Here is a 24,343-nt window from a genome sequence, read left to right as displayed (position 1 = left end):
ACTCTTGCTCAGGCCACTTACACCACACCAGGGCCTGTGGCACTGGCTGAGGCCACTTACACCACACCAGGGCCTGTGGCTGCTGGCTGAGGCCACTTACACCACACCAGGGCCTGTGGCTGCTGGCTGAGGTCACTTACACCACACCAGGGCCTGTGGCTGCTGGCTGAGGCCACTTACACCACACCAGGGCCTGTGGCTCTTGCTCAGGCCACTTACACCACACCAAGGCCTGTGGCTGCTGGCTGAGGCCACTTACACCACACCAGGGCCTGTGGCTCTTGCTCAGGCCACTTACACCACACCAGGGCCTGTGGCACTGGCTGAGGCCACTTACACCACACCAGTGCCTGTGGCTTCTGGCTGAGGCCACTTACACCACACCAGGGCCTGTGGCTCTTGCTCAGGCCACTTACACCACACCAAGGCCTGTGGCTGCTGGCTGAGGCCACTTACACCACACCAGGGCCTGTGGCTCTTGCTCAGGCCACTTACACCACACCAGGGCCTGTGGCACTGGCTGAGGCCACTTACACCACACCAGGGCCTGTGGCTGCTGGCTGAGGCCACCTACACCACACCAGGGCATTAGTTGCTATTGAGGCCAATTACACCACACCAGGGTCTGTGACTCTTGCTCAGGCCACTTACACCACACCAGGGCCTGTGGCACTGGCTGAGGCCACTTACACCACACCAGGGCCTGTGGCTGCTGGCTGAGGCCACTTACACCACACCAGGGCCTGTGGCTGCTGGCTGAGGTCACTTACACCACACCAGGGCCTGTGGCTGCTGGCTGAGGGCACTTACACCACACCAGTGCCTGTGGCTTCTGGCTGAGGCCACTTACACCACACCAGGGCCTGTGGCTGCTGGCTCAGGCCACTTACACCACACCAGGGCCTGTGGCTGCTGGCTGAGGCCACTTACACCACACCAGGGCCTGTGGCTGCTGGCTGAGGCCACTTACACCACACCAGTGCCTGTGGCTGCTGGCTGAGGCCACTTACACCACACCAGGGCATTAGTTGCTAATGAGGCCCCTTACACCACACCAGGGCCTGTGGCACTGGCTGAGGCCACTTACACCACACCAGGGCCTGTGGCTGCTGGCTGAGGCCACATACACCACAACAGGGCATTAGTTGCTATTGAGGCCAATTACACCACACCAGGGTCTGTGGCTCTTGCTCAGGCCACTTACACCACACCAGGGCCTGTGGCACTGGCTGAGGCCACTTACACTACACCAGGGCCTGTGGCTCTGGCTGAGGCCACTTACACCACACCAGGGCCTGTGGCTGCTGGCTGAGGCCACTTACACCACACCAGGGCCTGTGGCTGCTGGCTGAGGCCACTTACACCACACCAGGGCCTGTGGCTGCTGGCTGAGGCCACTTACACCACACCAGGGCCTGTGGCTACTGGCTGAGGCCACTTACACCACACCAGTGCCTGTGGCTTCTGGCTGAGGCCACTTACACCACACCAGGGCCTGTGGCTCTTGCTCAGGCCACTCACATCACACCAGGCCCTGCGCTTCTGGCCGAGGCCATCTTCACCAAACCAGGCCCTGTGCTGCTAGCTGTGGCCATGTACAACACACCAGGCCCTGTGCTGGTTCCTGAGGCCATCTTCAACAATCCAGGGCCTGTGCTGTTAGATAAATGCTAAACTGAGCCTTTGGGTTAGGGTATTATGCAAACATGCAGGTATGGTTAAAGGATTGTCTTCGTAACTTCAGGTACTTGCCACCTAATCAGTTGAATCCATAAATTGAGACATTGTGCTGGGGCCAGCAGCTTACGGCCATACCACCCTGAGCATGCCCGACCTCGTCTGATCTCGGAAGCTAAACAGGGCTGGGCTTGGTTAGTACTTGGATGGGAGACTACCTGGGAATACCTGGTGCTGTAAGCCTTTCATTTTCATGTCATTGAACCGCTTTTGATCCAGAGAAGGGGTGTATTAAAAGACCAAAAGCAGCTGCCCATTAATGAGGGCACATTAACGACATTGATTTTGGCTCTTTTCCAATGTCTTGTGCTGCTAGCTGATGCCACCTACACCACACCAGGGCCTGAGTGACCGGCTGGGGCCACTTACACCACATCAGGGCCTGTGGCTGCAGGCTGAGGCCACCTACACCACACCAGGGCATTAGTTGCTATTGAGGCCAATTACACCACACCAGGGTCTGTGACTCTTGCTCAGGCCACTTACACCACACCAGGGCCTGTGGCACTGGCTGAGGCCACTTACACCACACCAGGGCCTGTGGCTGCTGGCTGAGGCCACTTACACCACACCAGGGCCTGTGGCTGCTGGCTGAGGTCACTTACACCACACCAGGGCCTGTGGCTGCTGGCTGAGGGCACTTACACCACACCAGTGCCTGTGGCTTCTGGCTGAGGCCACTTACACCACACCAGGGCCTGTGGCTCTTGCTCAGGCCACTTACACCACACCAGGGCCTGTGGCTGCTGGCTGAGGCCACTTACACCACACCAGGGCCTGTGGCTCTTGCTCAGGCCACTTACACCACACCAGGGCCTGTGGCACTGGCTGAGGCCACTTACACCACACCAGGGCCTGTGGCTGCTGGCTGAGGCCACCTACACCACACCAGGGCATTAGTTGCTATTGAGGCCAATTACACCACACCAGGGTCTGTGACTCTTGCTCAGGCCACTTACACCACACCAGGGCCTGTGGCACTGGCTGAGGCCACTTACACCACACCAGGGCCTGTGGCTGCTGGCTGAGGCCACTTACACCACACCAGGGCCTGTGGCTGCTGGCTGAGGTCACTTACACCACACCAGGGCCTGTGGCTGCTGGCTGAGGGCACTTACACCACACCAGTGCCTGTGGCTTCTGGCTGAGGCCACTTACACCACACCAGGGCCTGTGGCTGCTGGCTCAGGCCACTTACACCACACCAGGGCCTGTGGCTGCTGGCTGAGGCCACTTACACCACACCAGTGCCTGTGGCTGCTGGCTGAGGCCACTTACACCACACCAGTGCCTGTGGCTGCTGGCTGAGGCCACTTACACCACACCAGTGCCTGTGGCTGCTGGCTGAGGCCACTTACACCACACCAGGGCCTGTGGCTGCTGGCTGAGGCCACCTACACCACACCAGGGCATTAGTTGCTATTGAGGCCACTTACACCACACCAGGGTCTGTGGCTCTTGCTCAGGCCACTTACACCACACCAGGGCCTGTGGCACTGGCTGAGGCCACTTACACTACACCAGGGCCTGTGGCTCTGGCTGAGGCCACTTACACCACACCAGGGCCTGTGGCTGCTGGCTGAGGCCACTTACACCACACCAGGGCCTGTGGCTGCTGGCTGAGGCCACTTACACCACACCAGGGCCTGTGGCTGCTGGCTGAGGCCACTTACACCACACCAGGGCCTGTGGCTGCTGGCTGAGGCCACTTACACCACACCAGTGCCTGTGGCTTCTGGCTGAGGCCACTTACACCACACCAGGGCCTGTGGCTCTTGCTCAGGCCACTCACATCACACCAGGCCCTGCGCTTCTGGCCGAGGCCATCTTCACCAAACCAGGCCCTGTGTTGCTAGCTGTGGCCATGTACAACACACCAGGCCCTGTGCTGGTTCCTGAGGCCATCTTCAACAATCCAGGGCCTGTGCTGTTAGATAAATGCTAAACTGAGCCTTTGGGTTAGGGTATTATGCAAACATGCAGGTATGGTTAAAGGATTGTCTTCGTAACTTCAGGTACTTGCCACCTAATCAGTTGAATCCATAAATTGAGACATTGTGCTGGGGCCAGCAGCTTACGGCCATACCACCCTGAGCATGCCCGACCTCGTCTGATCTCGGAAGCTAAGCAGGGCTGGGCTTGGTTAGTACTTGGATGGGAGACTACCTGGGAATACCTGGTGCTGTAAGCCTTTCATTTTCATGTCATTGAACCGCTTTTGATCCAGAGAAGGGGTGTATTAAAAGACCAAAAGCAGCTGCCCATTAATGAGGGCACATTAACGACATTGATTTTGGCTCTTTTCCAATGTCTTGTGCTGCTAGCTGATGCCACCTACACCACACCAGGGCCTGAGTGACCGGCTGGGGCCACTTACACCACATCAGGGCCTGTGGCTGCTGGCTGAGGCCACCTACACCACACCAGGGCATTAGTTGCTATTGAGGCCAATTACACCACACCAGGGTCTGTGACTCTTGCTCAGGCCACTTACACCACACCAGGGCCTGTGGCACTGGCTGAGGCCACTTACACCACACCAGGGCCTGTGGCTGCTGGCTGAGGCCACTTACACCACACCAGGGCCTGTGGCTGCTGGCTGAGGTCACTTACACCACACCAGGGCCTGTGGCTGCTGGCTGAGGGCACTTACACCACACCAGTGCCTGTGGCTTCTGGCTGAGGCCACTTACACCACACCAGGGCCTGTGGCTCTTGCTCAGGCCACTTACACCACACCAGGGCCTGTGGCTGCTGGCTGAGGCCACTTACACCACACCAGGGCCTGTGGCTCTTGCTCAGGCCACTTACACCACACCAGGGCCTGTGGCACTGGCTGAGGCCACTTACACCACACCAGGGCCTGTGGCTGCTGGCTGAGGCCACCTACACCACACCAGGGCCTTAGTTGCTATTGAGGCCAATTACACCACAACAGGGTCTGTGGCTCTTGCTCAGGCCACTTACACCACACCAGGGCCTGTGGCACTGGCTGAGGCCACTTACACCACACCAGGACCTGTGGCTCTGGCTGAGGCCACTTACACCACACCAGGGCCTGTGGCTGCTGGCTGAGGCCACTTACACCACACCAGGGCCTGTGGCTGCTGGCTGAGGCCACTTACACCACACCAGGGCCTGTGGCTGCTGGCTGAGGCCACTTACACCACACCAGGGCCTGTGGCACTGGCTGAGGCCACTTACACCACACCAGGACCTGTGGCTCTGGCTGAGGCCACTTACACCACACCCGGACCTGTGGCTCTGGCTGAGGCCACTTACACCACACCAGGGCCTGTGGCTGCTGGCTGAGGCCACTTACACCACACCAGGGCATTAGTTGCTATTGAGGCCACTTACACCACACCAGGGCCTGTGGCTGCTGGCTGAGGCCACCTACACCACACCAGGGCATTAGTTGCTATTGAGGCCAATTACACCACACCAGGGTCTGTGGCTCTTGCTCAGGCCACTTACACCACACCAGGGCCTGTGGCACTGGCTGAGGCCACTTACACCACACCAGGACCTGTGGCTCTGGCTGAGGCCAATTACACCACACCAGGGCCTGTGGCTGCTGGCTGAGGCCACTTACACCACACCAGGGCCTGTGGCTTCTGGCTGAGGCCACTTACACCACACCAGGGCCTGTGGCACTGGCTGAGGCCACTTACACCACACCAGGACCTGTGGCTCTGGCTGAGGCCACTTACACCACACCAGGGCCTGTGGCTGCTGGCTGAGGCCACTTACACCACACCAGGGCCTGTGGCTGCTGGCTGAGGCCACTTACACCACACCAGGGCCTGTGGCTGCTGGCTGAGGCCACTTACACCACACCAGTGCCTGTGGCTTCTGGCTCAGGCCACTCACATCACACCAGGCCCTGTGCTGCTAGCTGTGGCCATGTACAACACACCAGGCCCTGTGCTGGTTCCTGAGGCCATCTTCAACAATCCAGGGCCTGTGCTGTTAGATAAATGCTAAACTGAGCCTTTGGGTTAGGGTATTATGCAAACATGCAGGTATGGTTAAAGGATTGTCTTCGTAACTTCAGGTACTTGCCACCTAATCAGTTGAATCCATAAATTGAGACATTGTGCTGGGGCCAGCAGCTTACGGCCATACCACCCTGAGCACGCCCGACCTCGTCTGATCTCGGAAGCTAAGCAGGGCTGGGCTTGGTTAGTACTTGGATGGGAGACTACCTGGGAATACCTGGTGCTGTAAGCCTTTCATTTTCATGTCATTGAACCGCTTTTGATCCAGAGAAGGGGTGTATTAAAAGACCAAAAGCAGCTGCCCATTAATGAGGGCACATTAACGACATTGCTTTTGGCTGTTTTCCAATGTCTTGTGCTGCTAGCTGATGCCACCTACACCACACCAGGGCCTGAGTGACCGGCTGGGGCCACTTACACCACATCAGGGCCTGTGGCTGCTGGCTGAGGCCACTTACACCACACCAGGGCCTGTGGCAGCTGGCTGAGGCCACTTACACCACACCAGGGCATTAGTTGCTATTGAGGCCAATTACACCACACCAGGGTCTGTGGCTGCTGGCTGAGGCCACTTACACCACACCAGGGCCTGTGGCTGCTGGCTGAGGCCACTTACACCACACCAGGGCCTGTGGCTGCTGGCTGAGGTCACTTACACCACACCAGGGCATTAGTTGCTATTGAGGCCCCTTACACCACACCAGGACCTGTGGCTCTGGCTGAGGCCACTTACACCACACCAGGGCCTGTGGCTGCTGGCTGAGGCCACTTACACCACACCAGGGCATTAGTTGCTATTGAGGCCACTTACACCACACCAGGGCATGTGGCTGCTGGCTGAGGCCACCTACACCACACCAGGGCATTAGTTGCTATTGAGGCCAATTACACCACACCAGGGTCTGTGGCTCTTGCTCAGGCCACTTACACCACACCAGGGCCTGTGGCACTGGCTGAGGCCACTTACACCACACCAGGACCTGTGGCTCTGGCTGAGGCCAATTACACCACACCAGGGCCTGTGGCTGCTGGCTGAGGCCACTTACACCACACCAGGGCCTGTGGCTTCTGGCTGAGGCCACTTACACCACACCAGGGCCTGTGGCACTGGCTGAGGCCACTTACACCACACCAGGACCTGTGGCTCTGGCTGAGGCCACTTACACCACACCAGGGCCTGTGGCTGCTGGCTGAGGCCACTTACACCACACCAGGGCCTGTGGCTGCTGGCTGAGGCCACTTACACCACACCAGGGCCTGTGGCTGCTGGCTGAGGCCACTTACACCACACCAGTGCCTGTGGCTTCTGGCCGAGGCCACTCACATCACACCAGGCCCTGTGCTGCTAGCTGTGGCCATGTACAACACACCAGGCCCTGTGCTGGTTCCTGAGGCCATCTTCAACAATCCAGGGCCTGTGCTGTTAGATAAATGCTAAACTGAGCCTTTGGGTTAGGGTATTATGCAAACATGCAGGTATGGTTAAAGGATTGTCTTCGTAACTTCAGGTACTTGCCACCTAATCAGTTGAATCCATAAATTGAGACATTGTGCTGGGGCCAGCAGCTTACGGCCATACCACCCTGAGCACGCCCGACCTCGTCTGATCTCGGAAGCTAAGCAGGGCTGGGCTTGGTTAGTACTTGGATGGGAGACTACCTGGGAATACCTGGTGCTGTAAGCCTTTCATTTTCATGTCATTGAACCGCTTTTGATCCAGAGAAGGGGTGTATTAAAAGACCAAAAGCAGCTGCCCATTAATGAGGGCACATTAACGACATTGCTTTTGGCTGTTTTCCAATGTCTTGTGCTGCTAGCTGATGCCACCTACACCACACCAGGGCCTGAGTGACCGGCTGGGGCCACTTACACCACATCAGGGCCTGTGGCTGCTGGCTGAGGCCACTTACACCACACCAGGGCCTGTGGCTGCTGGCTGAGGCCACTTACACCACACCAGGGCATTAGTTGCTATTGAGGCCAATTACACCACACCAGGGTCTGTGGCACTGGCTGAGGCCACTTACACCACACCAGGGCCTGTGGCTGCTGGCTGAGGCCACTTACACCACACCAGGGCCTGTGGCTGCTGGCTGAGGTCACTTACACCACACCAGGGCATTAGTTGCTATTGAGGCCCCTTACACCACACCAGTGCCTGTGGCTTCTGGCTGAGGCCACTTACACCACACCAGGGCCTGTGGCTCTTGCTCAGGCCACTTACACCACACCAGGGCCTGTGGCTGCTGGCTGAGGCCACTTACACCACACCAGGGCCTGTGGCTGCTGGCTGAGGCCACTTACACCACACCAGGGCATTAGTTGCTATTGAGGCCACTTACACCACACCAGGGCCTGTGGCTGCTGGCTGAGGCCACTTACACCACACCAGGGCATAAGTTGCTATTGAGGTCAATTACACCACACCAGGGTCTTTGGCTCTTGCTCAGGCCACTTACACCACACCAGGGCCTGTGGCACTGGCTGAGGCCACTTACACCACACCAGGGCCTGTGGCTCTGGCTGAGGCCACTTACACCACACCAGGGCCTGTGGCTGCTGGCTGAGGCCACTTACACCACACCAGGGCCTGTGGCTGCTGGCTGAGGCCACTTACACCACACCAGGGCCTGTGGCTGCTGGCTGAGGCCACTTACACCACACCAGGGCATTAGTTGCTATTGAGGCCAATTACACCACACCAGGGTCTGTGGCTCTTGCTCAGGCCACTTACACCACACCAGGGCCTGTGGCACTGGCTGAGGCCACTTACACCACACCAGGGCCTGTGGCTGCTGGCTGAGGCCACCTACACCACACCAGGGCATTAGTTGCTATTGAGGCCAATTACACCACACCAGGGTCTGTGACTCTTGCTCAGGCCACTTACACCACACCAGGGCCTGTGGCACTGGCTGAGGCCACTTACACCACACCAGGGCCTGTGGCTGCTGGCTGAGGCCACTTACACCACACCAGGGCCTGTGGCTGCTGGCTGAGGTCACTTACACCACACCAGGGCCTGTGGCTGCTGGCTGAGGGCACTTACACCACACCAGTGCCTGTGGCTTCTGGCTGAGGCCACTTACACCACACCAGGGCCTGTGGCTCTTGCTCAGGCCACTTACACCACACCAAGGCCTGTGGCTGCTGGCTGAGGCCACTTACACCACACCAGGGCCTGTGGCTCTTGCTCAGGCCACTTACACCACACCAGGGCCTGTGGCACTGGCTGAGGCCACTTACACCACACCAGGGCCTGTGGCTGCTGGCTGAGGCCACCTACACCACACCAGGGCATTAGTTGCTATTGAGGCCAATTACACCACACCAGGGTCTGTGACTCTTGCTCAGGCCACTTACACCACACCAGGGCCTGTGGCACTGGCTGAGGCCACTTACACCACACCAGGGCCTGTGGCTGCTGGCTGAGGCCACTTACACCACACCAGGGCCTGTGGCTGCTGGCTGAGGTCACTTACACCACACCAGGGCCTGTGGCTGCTGGCTGAGGGCACTTACACCACACCAGTGCCTGTGGCTTCTGGCTGAGGCCACTTACACCACACCAGGGCCTGTGGCTGCTGGCTCAGGCCACTTACACCACACCAGGGCCTGTGGCTGCTGGCTGAGGCCACTTACACCACACCAGGGCCTGTGGCTGCTGGCTGAGGCCACTTACACCACACCAGTGCCTGTGGCTGCTGGCTGAGGCCACTTACACCACACCAGGGCATTAGTTGCTATTGAGGCCCCTTACACCACACCAGGGCCTGTGGCACTGGCTGAGGCCACTTACACCACACCAGGGCCTGTGGCTGCTGGCTGAGGCCACATACACCACAACAGGGCATTAGTTGCTATTGAGGCCAATTACACCACACCAGGGTCTGTGGCTCTTGCTCAGGCCACTTACACCACACCAGGGCCTGTGGCACTGGCTGAGGCCACTTACACTACACCAGGGCCTGTGGCTCTGGCTGAGGCCACTTACACCACACCAGGGCCTGTGGCTGCTGGCTGAGGCCACTTACACCACACCAGGGCCTGTGGCTGCTGGCTGAGGCCACTTACACCACACCAGGGCCTGTGGCTGCTGGCTGAGGCCACTTACACCACACCAGGTCCTGTGGCTGCTGGCTGAGGCCACTTACACCACACCAGTGCCTGTGGCTTCTGGCTGAGGCCACTTACACCACACCAGGGCCTGTGGCTCTTGCTCAGGCCACTCACATCACACCAGGCCCTGCGCTTCTGGCCGAGGCCATCTTCACCAAACCAGGCCCTGTGCTGCTAGCTGTGGCCATGTACAACACACCAGGCCCTGTGCTGGTTCCTGAGGCCATCTTCAACAATCCAGGGCCTGTGCTGTTAGATAAATGCTAAACTGAGCCTTTGGGTTAGGGTATTATGCAAACATGCAGGTATGGTTAAAGGATTGTCTTCGTAACTTCAGGTACTTGCCACCTAATCAGTTGAATCCATAAATTGAGACATTGTGCTGGGGCCAGCAGCTTACGGCCATACCACCCTGAGCATGCCCGACCTCGTCTGATCTCGGAAGCTAAACAGGGCTGGGCTTGGTTAGTACTTGGATGGGAGACTACCTGGGAATACCTGGTGCTGTAAGCCTTTCATTTTCATGTCATTGAACCGCTTTTGATCCAGAGAAGGGGTGTATTAAAAGACCAAAAGCAGCTGCCCATTAATGAGGGCACATTAACGACATTGATTTTGGCTCTTTTCCAATGTCTTGTGCTGCTAGCTGATGCCACCTACACCACACCAGGGCCTGAGTGACCGGCTGGGGCCACTTACACCACATCAGGGCCTGTGGCTGCAGGCTGAGGCCACCTACACCACACCAGGGCATTAGTTGCTATTGAGGCCAATTACACCACACCAGGGTCTGTGACTCTTGCTCAGGCCACTTACACCACACCAGGGCCTGTGGCACTGGCTGAGGCCACTTACACCACACCAGGGCCTGTGGCTGCTGGCTGAGGCCACTTACACCACACCAGGGCCTGTGGCTGCTGGCTGAGGTCACTTACACCACACCAGGGCCTGTGGCTGCTGGCTGAGGGCACTTACACCACACCAGTGCCTGTGGCTTCTGGCTGAGGCCACTTACACTACACCAGGGCCTGTGGCTCTTGCTCAGGCCACTTACACCACACCAGGGCCTGTGGCTGCTGGCTGAGGCCACTTACACCACACCAGGGCCTGTGGCTCTTGCTCAGGCCACTTACACCACACCAGGGCCTGTGGCACTGGCTGAGGCCACTTACACCACACCAGGGCCTGTGGCTGCTGGCTGAGGCCACCTACACCACACCAGGGCATTAGTTGCTATTGAGGCCAATTACACCACACCAGGGTCTGTGACTCTTGCTCAGGCCACTTACACCACACCAGGGCCTGTGGCACTGGCTGAGGCCACTTACACCACACCAGGGCCTGTGGCTGCTGGCTGAGGCCACTTACACCACACCAGGGCCTGTGGCTGCTGGCTGAGGTCACTTACACCACACCAGGGCCTGTGGCTGCTGGCTGAGGGCACTTACACCACACCAGTGCCTGTGGCTTCTGGCTGAGGCCACATACACCACACCAGGGCCTGTGGCTGCTGGCTCAGGCCACTTACACCACACCAGGGCCTGTGGCTGCTGGCTGAGGCCACTACACCACACCAGGGCCTGTGGCTGCTGGCTGAGGCCACTTACACCACACCAGTGCCTGTGGCTGCTGGCTGAGGCCACTTACACCACACCAGGGCATTAGTTGCTATTGAGGCCACTTACACCACATCAGGGCCTTTGGCACTGGCTGAGGCCACTTACACCACACCAGGGCCTGTGGCTGCTGGCTGAGGCCACCTACACCACACCAGGGCATTAGTTGCTATTGAGGCCCCTTATACAACACCGGGGCCTGTGGCACTGGCTGAGGCCACTTACACCACACCAGGGCCTGTGGCTGCTGGCTGAGGCCACCTACACCACACCAGGGCATTAGTTGCTATTGAGGCCAATTACACCACACCAGGGTCTGTGGCTCTTGCTCAGGCCACTTACACCCCACCAGGGCCTGTGGCACTGGTTGAGGCCACTTACACTATACCAGGGCCTGTGGCTCTGGCTGAGGCCACTTACACCACACCAGGGCCTGTGGCTGCTGGCTGAGGCCACTTACACCACACCAGGGCCTGTGGCTGCTGGCTGAGGCCACTTACACCACACCAGGGCCTGTGGCTGCTGGCTGAGGCCACTTACACCACACCAGTGCCTGTGGCTTCTGGCTGAGGCCACTTACACCACACCAGGGCCTGTGGCTCTTGCTCAGGCCAGTCACATCACACCAGGCCCTGCGCTTCTCGCCGAGGCCATCTTCACCAAACCAGGCCCTGTGCTTCTTGCTGTGGCCATGTACAACACACCAGGCCCTGTGCTGGTTCCTGAGGCCATCTTCAACAATCCAGGGCCTGTGCTGTTAGATAAATGCTAAACTGAGCCTTTGGGTTAGGGTATTATGCAAACATGCAGGTATGGTTAAAGGATTGTCTTCGTAACTTCAGGTACTTGCCACCTAATCTCTTGAATCCATAAATTGAGACATTGTGCTGGGGCCAGCAGCTTACGGCCATACCACCCTGAGCACGCCCGACCTCGTCTAATCTCGGAAGCTAAGCAGGGCTGGGCTTGGTTAGTACTTGGATGGGAGACTGCCTGGGAATACCTGGTGCTATAAGTCTTTCATTTTCATGTCATTGAACCGCTTTTGATCCAGAGAAGGGGTGTATTAAAAGACCAAAAGCAGCTGCCCATTAATGAGGGCACATTAACGACATTGCTTTTGGCTGTTTTCCAATGTCTTGTGCTGCTAGCTGATGCCACCTACACCACACCAGGGCCTGAGTGACCGGCTGAGGCCACTTACACCACATCAGGGCCTGTGGCTGCTGGCTGAGGCCACTTACACCACACCAGGGCCTGTGGCTGCTGGCTGAGGGCACTTACACCACACCAGGGCCTGTGGCTGCTGGCTGAGGCCACCTACACCACACCAGGGCCTGTGGCTGCTGGCTGAGGCCACTTACACCACACCAGTGCCTGTGGCTTCTGGCTGAGGCCACTTGCACCACACCAGGGCCTGTGGCTCTTGCTCAGGCCACTCACATCACACCAGGCCCTGCGCTTCTGGCCGAGGCCATCTTCACCAAACCAGGCCCTGTGCTGCTAGCTGTGGCCATGTACAACACACCAGGCCCTGTGCTGGTTCCTGAGGCCATCTTCAACAATCCAGGGCCTGTGCTGTTAGATAAATGCTAAACTGAGCCTTTGGGTTAGGGTATTATGCAAACATGCAGGTATGGTTAAAGGATTGTCTTCGTAACTTCAGGTACTTGCCACCTAATCAGTTGAATCCATAAATTGAGACATTGTGCTGGGGCCAGCAGCTTACGGCCATACCACCCTGAGCACGCCCGACCTCGTCTGATCTCGGAAGCTAAGCAGGGCTGGGCTTGGTTTGTACTTGGATGGGAGACTACCTGGTGCTGTAAGCCTTTCATTTTCATGTCATTGAACCGCTTTTGATCCAGAGAAGGGGTGTATTAAAAGACCAAAAGCAGCTGCCCATTAATGATGGCACATTAACGACATTGCTTTTGGCTGTTTTACAATGTCTTGTGCTGCTAGCTGATGCCACCTACACCACACCAGGGCCTGAGTGACCGGCTGGGGCCACTTACACCACATCAGGGCCTGTGGCTGCTGGCTGAGGCCACTTACACCACACCAGGGCCTGTGGCTGCTGGCTGAGGCCACTTACACCACACCAGGGCATTAGTTGCTATTGAGGCCAATTACACCACACCAGGGTCTGTGGCTCTTGCTCAGGCCACTTACACCACACCAGGGCCTGTGGCACTGGCTGAGGCCACTTACACCGCACCAGGGCCTGTGGCTGCTGGCTGAGGCCACTTACACCACACCAGGGCCTGTGGCTGCTGGCTGAGGTCACTTACACCACACCAGGGCCTGTGGCTGCTGGCTGAGGGCACTTACACCACACCAGTGCCTGTGGCTTCTGGCTGAGGCCACTTACACCACACCAGGGCCTGTGGCTCTTGCTCAGGCCACTTACACCACACCAGGGCCTGTGCTGCTGGCTGAGGCCACTTACACCACACCAGGGCCTGTGGCTGCTGGCTGAGGCCACTTACACCACACCAGGGCCTGTGGCTGCTGGCTGAGGGCACTTACACCACACCAGTGCCTGTGGCTGCTGGCTGAGGCCACTTACACCACACCAGGGCATTAGTTGCTATTGAGGCCCCTTACACCACACCAGGGCCTGTGGCACTGGCTGAGGCCACTTACACCACACCAGGGCCTGTGGCTGCTGGCTGAGGCCACCTACACCACACCAGGGCATTAGTTGCTATTGAGGCCAATTACACCACACCAGGGTCTGTGGCTCTTGCTCAGGCCACTTACACCACACCAGGGCCTGTGGCACTGGCTGAGGCCACTTACACTACACCAGGGCCTGTGGCTCTGGCTGAGGCCACTTACACCACACCAGGGCCTGTGGCTGCTGGCTGAGGCCACTTACACCACACCAGGGCCTGTGGCTGCTGGCTGAGGCCACTTACACCACACCAGGGCCTGTGGCTGCTGGCTGAGGCCACTTACACCACACCAGGGCCTGTGGCTCTTGCTCAGGCCACTTACACCACACCAGGGCCTGTGGCACTGGCTGAGGCCACTTACACCGCACCAGGGCCTGTGGCTCTGGCTGAGGCCACTTACACCACACCAGGGCCTGTGGCTGCTGGCTGAGGCCACTTACACCACACCAGGGCCTGTGGCTGCTGGCTGAGGCCACTTACACCACACCAGGGCCTGTGGCTGCTGGCTGAGGCCACTTACACCACACCAGTGCCTGTGGCTTCTGGCTGAGGCCACTTACACCACACCAGGGCCTGTGGCTCTTGCTCAGGCCACTCACATCACACCAGGCCCTGCGCTTCTGGCCGAGGCCATCTTCACCAAACCAGGCCCTGTGCTGCTAGCTGTGGCCATGTACAACACACCAGGCCCTGTGCTGGTTCCTGAGGCCATCTTCAACAATCCAGGGCCTGTGCTGTTAGATAAATGCTAAACTGAGCCTTTGGGTTAGGGTATTATGCAAACATGCAGGTATGGTTAAAGGATTGTCTTCGTAACTTCAGGTACTTGCCACCTAATCAGTTGAATCCATAAATTGAGACATTGTGCTGGGGCCAGCAGCTTACGGCCATACCACCCTGAGCACGCCCGACCTCGTCTGATCTCGGAAGCTAAGCAGGGCTGGGCTTGGTTAGTACTTGGATGGGAGACCGCCTGGGAATACCTGGTGCTGTAAGCCTTTCATTTTCATGCCATTGAACCGCTTTTGATCCAGAGAAGGGGTGTATTAAAAGACCAAAAGCAGCTGCCCATTAATGAGGGCACATTAACGACATTGCTTTTGGCTGTTTTCCAATGTCTTGTGCTGCTAGCTGATGCCACCTACACCACACCAGGGCCTGAGTGACCAGCTGGGGCCACGTACACCACATCAGGGCCTGTGGCTGCTGGCTGAGGCCACTTACACCACACCAGGGCCTGTGGCTGCTGGCTGAGGCCACTTACACCACACCAGGGCCTGTGGCTGCTGGCTGAGGCCACCTACACCACACCAGGGCCTTAGTTGCTATTGAGGCCAATTACACCACAACAGGGTCTGTGGCTCTTGCTCAGGCCACTTACACCACACCAGGGCCTGTGGCACTGGCTGAGGCCACTTACACCACACCAGGACCTGTGGCTCTGGCTGAGGCCACTTACACCACACCAGGGCCTGTGGCTGCTGGCTGAGGCCACCTACACCACACCAGGGCCTTAGTTGCTATTGAGGCCAATTACACCACAACAGGGTCTGTGGCTCTTGCTCAGGCCACTTACACCACACCAGGGCCTGTGGCACTGGCTGAGGCCACTTACACCACACCAGGACCTGTGGCTCTGGCTGAGGCCACTTACACCACACCAGGGCCTGTGGCTGCTGGCTGAGGCCACTTACACCACACCAGGGCCTGTGGCTGCTGGCTGAGGCCACTTACACCACACCAGGGCCTGTGGCTGCTGGCTGAGGCCACTTACACCACACCAGGGCCTGTGGCTGCTGGCTGAGGCCACTTACACCACACCAGGGCCTGTGGCACTGGCTGAGGCCACTTACACCACACCAGGACCTGTGGCTCTGGCTGAGGCCACTTACACCACACCCGGACCTGTGGCTCTGGCTGAGGCCACTTACACCACACCAGGGCCTGTGGCTGCTGGCTGAGGCCACTTACACCACACCAGGGCATTAGTTGCTATTGAGGCCACTTACACCACACCAGGGCCTGTGGCTGCTGGCTGAGGCCACTTACACCACACCAGGGCCTGTGGCTGCTGGCTGAGGCCACTTACACCACACCAGGGCATTAGTTGCTATTGAGGCCAATTACACCACACCAGGGTCTGTGGCACTGGCTGAGGCCACTTACACCACACCAGGGCCTGTGGCTGCTGGCTGAGGCCACTTACACCACACCAGGGCCTGTGGCTGCTGGCTGAGGTCACTTACACCACACCAGGGCATTAGTTGCTATTGAGGCCCCTTACACCACACCAGTGCCTGTGGCTTCTGGCTGAGGCCACTTACACCACACCAGGGCCTGTGGCTCTTGCTCAGGCCACTTACACCACACCAGGGCCTGTGGCTGCTGGCTGAGGCCACTTACACCACACCAGGGCCTGTGGCTGCTGGCTGAGGCCACTTACACCACACCAGGGCATAAGTTGCTATTGAGGCCAATTACACCACACCAGGGTCTTTGGCTCTTGCTCAGGCCACTTACACCACACCAGGGCCTGTGGCACTGGCTGAGGCCACTTACACCACACCAGGGCCTGTGGCTGCTGGCAGAGGCCACTTACACCACACCAGGGCATTATTTGCTATTGAGGCCACTTACACCACACCAGGGCCTGTGGCTGCTGGCTGAGGCCACTTACACCACACCAGGGCCTGTGGCTGCTGGCTGAGGCCACTTACACCACACCAGTGCCTGTGGCTGCTGGCTGAGGCCACTTACACCACACCAGGGCATTAGTTGCTATTGAGGCCACTTACACCACATCAGGGCCTTTGGCACTGGCTGAGGCCACTTACACCACACCAGGGCCTGTGGCTGCTGGCTGAGGCCACCTACACCACACCAGGGCATTAGTTGCTATTGAGGCCCCTTACACCACACCAGGGCCTGTGGCACTGGCTGAGGCCACTTACACCACACCAGGGCCTGTGGCTGCTGGCTGAGGCCACCTACACCACACCAGGGCATTAGTTGCTATTGAGGCCAATTACACCACACCAGGGTCTGTGGCTCTTGCTCAGGCCACTTACACCCCACCAGGGCCTGTGGCACTGGTTGAGGCCACTTACACTATACCAGGGCCTGTGGCTCTGGCTGAGGCCACTTACACCACACCAGGGCCTGTGGCTGCTGGCTGAGGCCACTTACACCACACCAGGGCCTGTGGCTGCTGGCTGAGGCCACTTACACCACACCATGGCCTGTGGCTGCTGGCTGAGGCCACTTACACCACACCAGGGCCTGTGGCTGCTGGCTGAGGCCACTTACACCACACCAGGGCCTGTGGCTGCTGGCTGAGGGCACTTACACCACACCAGTGCCTGTGGCTCTTGCTCAGGCCACTTACACCACACCAGGGCCTGTGGCTGCTGGCTGAGGCCACTTACACCACACCAGGGCCTATGGCTGCTGGCTGAGGGCACTTACACCACACCAGTGCCTGTGGCTGTTGGCTGAGGCCACTTACACCACACCAGGGCATTAGTTGCTATTGAGGCCCCTTACACCACACCAGGGCCTGTGGCACTGGCTGAGGCCACTTACACCACACCAGGGCCTGTGGCTGCTGGCTGAGGCCACCTACACCAGACCAGGGCATTAGTTGCTATTGAGGCCAATTACACCACACCAGGGTCGGTGGCTCTTGCTCAGGCCACTTACACCACACCAGGGCCTGTGGCACTGGCTGAAGTCACTTACACCACACCAGGGCCTGTGGCTGCTGGCTGAGGCCACTTGCACCACACCAGTGCCTGTGGCTTCTGGCTGAGGCCACTTACACCACACCACGGCCTTATTTGCTTCTGAGGCCACTTACACCACACCAGGGCCTGTGGCTCTGGATGAGGCCACTTACACCACACCAGGGCCTTAGTTGCTATTGAGGCCAATTACACCACACCAGGGCCTGTGGCTCTTGCTCAGGCCACTTACACCACACCAGGGCCTGTGGCTGCTGGCTGAGGCCACTTACACCACACCAGTGCCTGTGGCTTCTGGCTGAGGCGACTTACACCACACCAAGGCCTGTGGCTGCTGGCTGAGGCCACTTACACCACACCAGGGTCTGTGGCTCTTGCTCAGGCCACTTACACCACACCAGGGCCTGTGGCTCCTGGCTGAGGCCACATACACCACAATACGGCCTTATTTGCTTCTGAGGCCACTTACACCACACCAGGGCCTGTGGCTGCTGGCTGAGGCCACTTACACCACACCAGGGCATTAGTTGCTATTGAGGCCAATTACACCACACGAGGGTCTGTGGCTCTTGCTCAGGCCACTTACACCACACCAGGGCCTGTGGCACTGACTGAGGCCACTTACACCACACCAGGGCCTGTGGCTGCTGGCTGAGGCCACCTACACCACACCAGGGCATTAGTTGCTATTGAGGCCAATTACACCACACCAGGGTCTGTGACTCTTGCTCAGGCCACTTACACCACACCAGTGCCTGTGGCACTGGCTGAGGCCACTTACACCACACCAGGGCCTGTGGCTGCTGGCTGAGGCCACTTACACCACACCAGGGCCTGTGGCTGCTGGCTGAGGTCACTTACACCACACCAGGGCCTGTGGCTGCTGGCTGAGGGCACTTACACCACACCAGTGCCTGTGGCTTCTGGCTGAGGCCACTTACACCACACCAGGGCCTGTGGCTCTTGCTTGGGCCACTTACACCACACCAGGGCCTGTGGCTGCTGGCTGAGGCCACTTACACCACACCAGGGCCTGTGGCTGCTGGCTGAGGCCACTTACACCACACCAGGGCCTGTGGCTGCTTGTTGAGGGCACGTACACCACACCAGTGCCTGTGGCTGCTGGCTGAGGCCACTTACACCACACCAGGGCATTAGTTGCTATTGAGGCCCCTTACACCACACCAGGGCCTGTGGCACTGGCTGAGGCCACTTACACCACACCAGGGCCTGTGGCTGCTGGCTGAGGCCACTTACACCACACCAGGGCCTGTGGCTGCTGGCTGAGGCCACTTACACCACACAAGGGCCTGTGGCTGCTGGCTGAGGCCACCTACACCACACCAGGGCCTGTGGCTTCTGGCTGAGGCCACTTACACCACACCAGGGCCTGTGGCTCTTGCTCAGGCCACTCATATCACACCAGACCCTGTGCTTCTGGCCGAGGCCATCTTCACCAAACCTGGCCCTGTGCTGCTTGCTGTGGCCATGTACAACACACCAGGCCCTGTGCTGGTTCCTGAGGCCATCTTCAACAATCCAGGGCCTGTGCTGTTAGATAAATGCTAAACTGAGCCTTTGGGTTAGGGTATTATGCAAAAATGCAGGTATGGTTAAAGGATTGTCTTCGTAACTTCAGGTACTTGCCACCTAATCAGTTGAATCCATAAATTGAGACATTGTGCTGGGGCCAGCAGCTTACGGCCATACCACCCTGAGCACGCCCGACCTCGTCTGATCTCGGAAGCTAAGCAGGGCTGGGCTTGGTTAGTACTTGGATGGGAGACCGCCTGGGAATACCTGGTGCTGTAAGCATTTCATTTTCATGTCACTGAACCGCTTTTGATCCAGAGAAGGGGTGTATTAAAAGACCAAAAGCAGCTGCCCATTAATGAGGGCACATTAACGACATTGCTTTTGGCTGTTTTCCAATGTCTTGTGCTGCTAGCTGATGCCACCTACACCACACCAGGGCCTGAGTGACCGGCTGGGGCCACTTACACCACATCAGGGCCTGTGGCTGCTGGCTGAGGCCACTTACACCACACCAGGGCCTGTGGCTGCTGGCTGAGGCCACTTACACCACACCAGGGCCTGTGGCTGCTGGCTGAGGCCACCTACACCACACCAGGGCCTTAGTTGCTATTGAGGCCAATTACACCACACCAGGGTCTGTGGCTCTTGCTCAAGCCACTTACACCACACCAGGGCCTGTGGCTGCTGGCTGAGGCCACTTACACCACACCAGGGCATTAGTTGCTATTGAGGCCACCTACACCACACCAGGGCATTAGTTGCTATTGAGGCCAATTACACCACACCAGGGTCTTTGGCTCTTGCTCAGGCCACTTACACCACACCAGGGCCTGTGGCAGTGGCTGAGGCCACTTACACCACACCAGGGCCTGTGGCTGCTGGCTGAGGCCACTTACACCACACCAGGGCCTGTGGCTGCTGGCTGAGGCAGCTTACACCACACCAGGGCATTAGTTGCTATTGAGGCCAATTACACCACACCAGGGTCTGTGGCTCTTGCTCAGGCCACTTACACCACACCAGGGCCTGTGGCACTGGCTGAGGCCACTTACACCGCACCAGGGCCTGTGGCTGCTGGCTGAGGCCACTTACACCACACCAGGGCCTGTGGCTGCTGGCTGAGGTCACTTACACCACACCAGGGCCTGTGGCTGCTGGCTGAGGGCACTTACACCACACCAGTGCCTGTGGCTTCTGGCTGAGGCCACTTACACCACACCAGGGCCTGTGGCTCTTGCTCAGGCCACTTACACCACACCAGGGCCTGTGCTGCTGGCTGAGGCCACTTACACCACACCAGGGCCTGTGGCTGCTGGCTGAGGCCACTTACACCACACCAGGGCCTGTGGCTGCTGGCTGAGGGCACTTACACCACACCAGTGCCTGTGGCTGCTGGCTGAGGCCACTTACACCACACCAGGGCATTAGTTGCTATTGAGGCCCCTTACACCACACCAGGGCCTGTGGCACTGGCTGAGGCCACTTACACCACACCAGGGCCTGTGGCTGCTGGCTGAGGCCACCTACACCACACCAGGGCATTAGTTGCTATTGAGGCCAATTACACCACACCAGGGTCTGTGGCTCTTGCTCAGGCCACTTACACCACACCAGGGCCTGTGGCACTGGCTGAGGCCACTTACACTACACCAGGGCCTGTGGCTCTGGCTGAGGCCACTTACACCACACCAGGGCCTGTGGCTGCTGGCTGAGGCCACTTACACCACACCAGGGCCTGTGGCTGCTGGCTGAGGCCACTTACACCACACCAGGGCCTGTGGCTGCTGGCTGAGGCCACTTACACCACACCAGGGCCTGTGGCTCTTGCTCAGGCCACTTACACCACACCAGGGCCTGTGGCACTGGCTGAGGCCACTTACACCGCACCAGGGCCTGTGGCTCTGGCTGAGGCCACTTACACCACACCAGGGCCTGTGGCTGCTGGCTGAGGCCACTTACACCACACCAGGGCCTGTGGCTGCTGGCTGAGGCCACTTACACCACACCAGGGCCTGTGGCTGCTGGCTGAGGCCACTTACACCACACCAGTGCCTGTGGCTTCTGGCTGAGGCCACTTACACCACACCAGGGCCTGTGGCTCTTGCTCAGGCCACTCACATCACACCAGGCCCTGCGCTTCTGGCCGAGGCCATCTTCACCAAACCAGGCCCTGTGCTGCTAGCTGTGGCCATGTACAACACACCAGGCCCTGTGCTGGTTCCTGAGGCCATCTTCAACAATCCAGGGCCTGTGCTGTTAGATAAATGCTAAACTGAGCCTTTGGGTTAGGGTATTATGCAAACATGCAGGTATGGTTAAAGGATTGTCTTCGTAACTTCAGGTACTTGCCACCTAATCAGTTGAATCCATAAATTGAGACATTGTGCTGGGGCCAGCAGCTTACGGCCATACCACCCTGAGCACGCCCGACCTCGTCTGATCTCGGAAGCTAAGCAGGGCTGGGCTTGGTTAGTACTTGGATGGGAGACCGCCTGGGAATACCTGGTGCTGTAAGCCTTTCATTTTCATGCCATTGAACCGCTTTTGATCCAGAGAAGGGGTGTATTAAAAGACCAAAAGCAGCTGCCCATTAATGAGGGCACATTAACGACATTGCTTTTGGCTGTTTTCCAATGTCTTGTGCTGCTAGCTGATGCCACCTACACCACACCAGGGCCTGAGTGACCAGCTGGGGCCACGTACACCACATCAGGGCCTGTGGCTGCTGGCTGAGGCCACTTACACCACACCAGGGCCTGTGGCTGCTGGCTGAGGCCACTTACACCACACCAGGGCCTGTGGCTGCTGGCTGAGGCCACCTACACCACACCAGGGCCTTAGTTGCTATTGAGGCCAATTACACCACAACAGGGTCTGTGGCTCTTGCTCAGGCCACTTACACCACACCAGGGCCTGTGGCACTGGCTGAGGCCACTTACACCACACCAGGACCTGTGGCTCTGGCTGAGGCCACTTACACCACACCAGGGCCTGTGGCTGCTGGCTGAGGCCACCTACACCACACCAGGGCCTTAGTTGCTATTGAGGCCAATTACACCACAACAGGGTCTGTGGCTCTTGCTCAGGCCACTTACACCACACCAGGGCCTGTGGCACTGGCTGAGGCCACTTACACCACACCAGGGCCTGTGGCTGCTGGCTGAGGCCACTTACACCACACCAGGGCCTGTGGCTGCTGGCTGAGGCCACTTACACCACACCAGGGCCTGTGGCTGCTGGCTGAGGCCACTTACACCACACCAGGGCCTGTGGCACTGGCTGAGGCCACTTACACCACACCAGGACCTGTGGCTCTGGCTGAGGCCACTTACACCACACCCGGACCTGTGGCTCTGGCTGAGGCCACTTACACCACACCAGGGCCTGTGGCTGCTGGCTGAGGCCACTTACACCACACCAGGGCATTAGTTGCTATTGAGGCCACTTACACCACACCAGGGCCTGTGGCTGCTGGCTGAGGCCACTTACACCACACCAGGGCCTGTGGCTGCTGGCTGAGGCCACTTACACCACACCAGGGCATTAGTTGCTATTGAGGCCAATTACACCACACCAGGGTCTGTGGCACTGGCTGAGGCCACTTACACCACACCAGGGCCTGTGGCTGCTGGCTGAGGCCACCTACACCACACCAGGGCATTAGTTGCTATTGAGGCCAATTACACCACACCAGGGTCTGTGGCTCTTGCTCAGGCCACTTACACCACACCAGGGCCTGTGGCACTGGCTGAGGCCACTTACACTACACCAGGGCCTGTGGCTCTGGCTGAGGCCACTTACACCACACCAGGGCCTGTGGCTGCTGGCTGAGGCCACTTACACCACACCAGGGCCTGTGGCTGCTGGCTGAGGCCACTTACACCACACCAGGGCCTGTGGCTGCTGGCTGAGGCCACTTACACCACACCAGGGCCTGTGGCTCTTGCTCAGGCCACTTACACCACACCAGGGCCTGTGGCTGCTGGCTGAGGCAGCTTACACCACACCAGGGCATTAGTTGCTATTGAGGCCACTTACACCACACCAGGGCCTGTGGCTGCTGGCTGAGGCCACTTACACCACACCAGGGCCTGTGGCTGCTGGCTGAGGCCACTTACACCGCACCAGGGCCTGTGGCTGCTGGCTGAGGCCACTTACACCACACCAGGGCCTGTGGCTGCTGGCTGAGGTCACTTACACCACACCAGGGCCTGTGGCTGCTGGCTGAGGGCACTTACACCACACCAGTGCCTGTGGCTTCTGGCTGAGGCCACTTACACCACACCAGGGCCTGTGGCTCTTGCTCAGGCCACTTACACCACACCAGGGCCTGTGCTGCTGGCTGAGGCCACTTACACCACACCAGGGCCTGTGGCTGCTGGCTGAGGCCACTTACACCACACCAGGGCCTGTGGCTGCTGGCTGAGGGCACTTACACCACACCAGTGCCTGTGGCTGCTGGCTGAGGCCACTTACACCACACCAGGGCATTAGTTGCTATTGAGGCCCCTTACACCACACCAGGGCCTGTGGCACTGGCTGAGGCCACTTACACCACACCAGGGCCTGTGGCTGCTGGCTGAGGCCACCTACACCACACCAGGGCATTAGTTGCTATTGAGGCCAATTACACCACACCAGGGTCTGTGGCTCTTGCTCAGGCCACTTACACCACACCAGGGCCTGTGGCACTGGCTGAGGCCACTTACACTACACCAGGGCCTGTGGCTCTGGCTGAGGCCACTTACACCACACCAGGGCCTGTGGCTGCTGGCTGAGGCCACTTACACCACACCAGGGCCTGTGGCTGCTGGCTGAGGCCACTTACACCACACCAGGGCCTGTGGCTGCTGGCTGAGGCCACTTACACCACACCAGGGCCTGTGGCTCTTGCTCAGGCCACTTACACCACA

At 58.9% G+C, this 24,343-nt stretch overlaps 8 non-coding genes and 2 pseudogenes across 8 annotated transcripts; all 10 read left to right on the top strand.

Annotated features, from left to right (window-relative positions):
- Window positions 1–1,801: 1,801 nt before the first annotated feature.
- On the top strand, window positions 1,802–1,920 carry LOC145426876 (5S ribosomal RNA). Its single transcript, XR_013907597.1, has one exon. It is a non-coding gene; the product is annotated as a 5S ribosomal RNA (ribosomal RNA).
- Window positions 1,921–3,809: 1,889 nt separating this feature from the next.
- On the top strand, window positions 3,810–3,928 carry LOC145426657 (5S ribosomal RNA). The gene has a single exon (XR_013907367.1). It is a non-coding gene; the product is annotated as a 5S ribosomal RNA (ribosomal RNA).
- Window positions 3,929–5,851: 1,923 nt separating this feature from the next.
- LOC145427511 (5S ribosomal RNA) lies at window positions 5,852–5,970 on the top strand. Its single transcript, XR_013908053.1, has one exon. It is a non-coding gene; the product is annotated as a 5S ribosomal RNA (ribosomal RNA).
- A 1,333-nt stretch (window positions 5,971–7,303) lies between these two features.
- On the top strand, window positions 7,304–7,422 carry LOC145427510 (5S ribosomal RNA). Its single transcript, XR_013908052.1, has one exon. It is a non-coding gene; the product is annotated as a 5S ribosomal RNA (ribosomal RNA).
- Window positions 7,423–10,251: 2,829 nt separating this feature from the next.
- Window positions 10,252–10,370, top strand: LOC145426875 (5S ribosomal RNA). The gene has a single exon (XR_013907596.1). It is a non-coding gene; the product is annotated as a 5S ribosomal RNA (ribosomal RNA).
- Window positions 10,371–12,372: 2,002 nt separating this feature from the next.
- LOC145427365 (5S ribosomal RNA) lies at window positions 12,373–12,491 on the top strand (annotated as a pseudogene).
- Window positions 12,492–13,196: 705 nt separating this feature from the next.
- LOC145427453 (5S ribosomal RNA) lies at window positions 13,197–13,305 on the top strand (annotated as a pseudogene).
- Window positions 13,306–15,033: 1,728 nt separating this feature from the next.
- Window positions 15,034–15,152, top strand: LOC145426795 (5S ribosomal RNA). Its single transcript, XR_013907513.1, has one exon. It is a non-coding gene; the product is annotated as a 5S ribosomal RNA (ribosomal RNA).
- A 4,438-nt stretch (window positions 15,153–19,590) lies between these two features.
- Window positions 19,591–19,709, top strand: LOC145427690 (5S ribosomal RNA). Its single transcript, XR_013908232.1, has one exon. It is a non-coding gene; the product is annotated as a 5S ribosomal RNA (ribosomal RNA).
- Window positions 19,710–21,828: 2,119 nt separating this feature from the next.
- LOC145426684 (5S ribosomal RNA) lies at window positions 21,829–21,947 on the top strand. The gene has a single exon (XR_013907395.1). It is a non-coding gene; the product is annotated as a 5S ribosomal RNA (ribosomal RNA).
- The last annotated feature ends 2,396 nt before the right edge of the window (window positions 21,948–24,343 follow it).

Source organism: Astatotilapia calliptera, chromosome 3 (genome assembly GCF_964374335.1).
Source record: "Astatotilapia calliptera chromosome 3, fAstCal68.1, whole genome shotgun sequence".
Classification (NCBI taxonomy): domain Eukaryota; kingdom Metazoa; phylum Chordata; class Actinopteri; order Cichliformes; family Cichlidae; genus Astatotilapia; species Astatotilapia calliptera.
Note: the sequence above shows the minus strand (reverse complement) of the source record. Positions and strands in the feature narration are given on the sequence as shown.